General features: G+C 41.0%; 1 non-coding gene across 1 annotated transcript; it reads left to right on the top strand.

Annotated features, from left to right (window-relative positions):
- Positions 1–2769: 2769 nt before the first annotated feature.
- On the top strand, positions 2770–2873 carry LOC120099430 (U6 spliceosomal RNA). The gene has a single exon (XR_005498614.1). It is a non-coding gene; the product is annotated as a U6 spliceosomal RNA (small nuclear RNA).
- Positions 2874–4284: the final 1411 nt, after the last annotated feature.

Raw genomic sequence — 4284 nt, 5'->3', positions numbered from 1 at the left:
GGACAAAACGGCAACCAACAGATTGGGAAAAGGACTTTACCAATCCTACAACAGATAGAGGGCTTATATCCAAAATATACAAAGAACTCAAGAAGTTAGACCGCAGGGAGACAAATAACCCTATTAAAAAATGGGGTTCAGAACTAAACAAAGAATTCACAGCTGAGGAATGCCGAATGGCTGAGAAACATCTAAAGAAATGTTCAACATCTTTAGTTGTAGAACTAGAGTTTTAAAAAGGTTACTCATTGTCAGAGTCCGGATGTGCAGGGCTGATGTGCCTGAGAGAGAGCCAGAGATAGGACTTGCCAAACCAGCTATCAGCCCCAAGGGCATTGACCATCTGTAACCACCCCCTCCCCTTCCTTCAGCCCCCTGAGTGAGATGAGCCACCCTACCTGCCTGCCGAGCTGCTAGAGAGCACGTACTCCTTGCTGATGTAATTTCACGCCGAAAGTAACTGTGCACCGTTTGAATTGACCAATCATGTGTAACCGAGTGAATGCCCCTAAACTCCCCTATATAAACCCCCGAGTTTGGAGGCTCGGGGTCGATTCCTCTGTCTCCTGTGTGAGATACGTGTCGACCCGGGATCCCGCTAAGACCCGGGATCTAGTTAATAAAGCTACCTTGTGCTTTTACATCAAGAATGGCTACTCGTGGTTCCCGGGGGCACCCCATCCCACAATTGGAGCGAGAGACACGTCCTCCATTTAGGGGTACACTCTTTCATTGTCATAAGGGAAATGCAAATCAAAACAACCCTGATATTTCACCTCACACCAGTGAGAATGGCTAAGATCAAAAACTCAGGTGACAGCAAATGCTGGCGAGGATGTGGAGAAAGAGGAACACTCCTCCATTGTTGGTGGGATTGCAGACTGGTACAACCATTCTGGAAATCAGTCTGGAGGTCCCTCAGAAAACTGGACATTGAACTGCCTGAGGATCCAGCTATACCTCTCTTGGGCATATACCCACAAGATGCCCCAACATATAAAAAATACACATGCTCCACTATGTTCATAGCAGCCTTATTTATAATAGCCAGAAGCTGGAAAGAACCCAGATGCCCTTCAACAGAGGAATGGATACAGAAAATGTGGTACATCTACACAATGGAATATTACACAGCTATCAAAAACAATGCCTTTATGAAATTTTTAGGCAAATGGTTGGAACTGGAAAATATCATCCTGAGTGAGGTAACCCAATCACAGAAAAACACACATGGTATGCATTCATTGGCTATTAGCCCAAATGCTTGAATTATCCTAGATGCATAGAACACATGAAACTCAAGACGGATAATCAAAATGTGAATGCTTCACTCCTTCTTTAAACGGGGGAACAAGAATACCTTGGCAGGGTATAGAGAGGCAAGATTAAAACAGAGACAGAAGGAACACCCATTCAGAGCCTGCCCCACATGTGGCCCATACATATACATCCACCCAATTAGACAAGATGGATGAAGCAAAGAATTGCAGTCTGACAGGAGCCTGATGTAGATCTCTCCTGAGAGACACAGCCAGAATACAGCAAATACAGAGGCGAATGCCAGCAGCAAACCACTGAACTGAGAATTGGACCCCCGTTGAAGGAATCAGAGAAAGAACTGGAAGAGCTTGAAGGGGCTCAAGACCCCTTATGAACAAGAATGTCAAGCAACTAGAGCTTCCAGGGACTAAGCCACTACCTAAAGACTATACATGGACTGACCCTGGACTCTGACCTCATAGGTAGCAATAAATATCCTAGTAAGATCACCAGTGGAAGGGGAGAGCCCTTGTTCCTGCTAAGACTGAACCCCCAGTGAACGTGATTGTTGGGGGGAGGGCCGCAATGGGGGGGTGGGGAGGGGAATACCCATAAAGAAGGGGAGGGGCAGGGATTAGGGGGATGTTTGCCCGGAAACCGGGAAAGTGAATAACATTCAAAATGTAAATAAGAAGTACTCAAGTTATTAAAAAAATTAAAAAAAATCTTATATCATTCTCTTTTTACCATTCTGGAATTTTCTTTCGGCGCTGAAGACCATATTATATTTATTCATGAGAATCCATGTAGCTATACTTCTTTAGGGCCACACAGGCTTTCCCTTGATGATTAGACAAAAATTTTCTATATTTCTTCATTTCCCAATTTCTCACTGTTGTGAAAATGCTGAAAAAAACTAATGTTGATATTTCTTTGTGCATATGTTTTAGATTGTCTCTAGTGCCTATAATTGGAATTGCTGGATTAATGTATTTCCTTATTTTTCACTTCACGTGACCCTTCCAGATTATACTGAGTGTTTATATTAGTTCAAATTCATTACCAGAGTATAAAAGCCCCTTGTACCATAGCCTAAAAATTCAATATTCTCAGATTTAAAGTTGGTAGAACATGTTTAGTCCTAAGAAAGTGATCCTGTTATGATTATGCTCTAGAGATTTAATTACTCCTGGTTTCAAGACATCTACCCAGTCCTAACAGCCAGTTTAAAAATCTCAGTTAATTTGGTCTATTCATCATACCTATAACTAATAATGAATAACAGCAATAATTTGATTTTATTTAAAAAGTTTTACATGTGGGAGGATATGCAATTTAGTTTTCCCTTCACATTTTCTCTTTGATGTTCTTTGCCTTTAACTATTTTATGAAATTTTAGGATCAGCTCTTCTAGTTCTATGTTAAAAACTTTTCTAGGATTAGGAGTAGAATTATCCTGAATATATAACATTTGACAGAGAAAGTAATTTATTTTAAAACATTGTGCCTGTTCTTGATTTGGAGGCACATACACTGAAACTAAAACAATACTGAGATTAGCATGGCCTCTAGAAAAAGATCACATGCAGATTCCTGACATGGTCCATAATTTTTTGCCACTCTATTCAGAATAGTTAGGAAATGGAAACTGCCTAAATGTCCTCAACAGATGAACACATAATGAAAGTGCAGTTGAAAGAATAAAAAATGCAGCTAAGAAGTCAGAAGTTTAAAAATGCTATCTCACCCCTAAGAAGCCTCAAATTCCAGACCCTGCCCTCTACCTGAAAGTAGGTAAAAGGTCACATTTCTTGAGTCTGCTCTCCCAGGAACTAGATAAAAGGACTTAAGATAAGGCCCTTAGATATGTGATTCCCGACCTAGTAAGGATAATAGAAAGCTTCTCCCAGGAACTAGCTGACCATAAAGTTAAATTGGAATCTTAAGAGAACAACCTTGAGAAGCAGGAAGCTTCTCCTAGGAACTAAATGGAACACAAAGTTAAGCAATCTTGATAGACAGGAAGCTCCTCCTTGTGATTTTTAGCTGGTATTCTCGACACTTTCTAATGACGCCATCCTTGCCCTCTTGGCCCCTTGGGTTGTGGTTTCTCCCTTTAAATACCCTTTCTCCCAGCCTCTCCGGGTCAAACTCCACTGCTCCTGTGTGGGATATGAGTCTCGACCCCAGTGCACTGGTTCCTATCGATAAACCTCATGTGATTACAGCAAGGACGGTCTTGTGTGAGTTCTTGGAGGGTTGCTTCATCCCGAGACTTGAGTGAGAGTGTCCCTGCTCTGGGGGTCTTTCACAGCAATATACACCATGGAATACTATTCAGCTGTAAAGAAAAAAAAGGAATAATGAAATTTGCAAATAAATGTAGCTTTCATTCCTCTCCAAAGAAATTTCTATTTTCTGAAAATGGAGACCATTACAGAAAACCACCAAAGGTCATGATGCAGAGTTCACATAATTACAGGAGTCCAACCTCAATAGATACATTTACAATACGACTGTGTACTGAAGGCTGGAGGAGCATAGAGGAACATGGGTGGAAAAATTATAGGAGTCAGAACAGGAAGGTGAGATTGTATCTCCTAGAAATGACAGGAAAGCTACACCCATGATACTTTGTCAATATGGCTGTCTAAGCAAGACCTGAACAATGACAATACCAATAGATATGTTAATCCAGAAGTGGGAAATCATACCTATGTACTGCCCCTAGACAAAGAACTATAAACACCTAGCAACTATTGAGAGAAGGAGAATTAGCTTATGCCAAGGGTAAGTACCATAATTGGTTATCTGATACAAAGTTGTCAGCTCTGAGATGGCAAGATACACACAAGCAACATGAGATAGCCTCAGTAGGCTCTATTTATGCACTTATATATAGTCTTAGTCACTATTTTATTACAATGAAGAGAAACAATGACCACGGCTGCTCACATGAAAGGAAGCATTTAATTGGGGGCTTATTTCCAGAGGCTTAGTCCATTTTTATCATGGCAGAGAACA

The sequence above is a fragment of the Rattus norvegicus genome, chromosome X (genome assembly GCF_036323735.1).
Source record: "Rattus norvegicus strain BN/NHsdMcwi chromosome X, GRCr8, whole genome shotgun sequence".
Taxonomy (NCBI): domain Eukaryota; kingdom Metazoa; phylum Chordata; class Mammalia; order Rodentia; family Muridae; genus Rattus; species Rattus norvegicus.
Note: the sequence above shows the minus strand (reverse complement) of the source record. Positions and strands in the feature narration are given on the sequence as shown.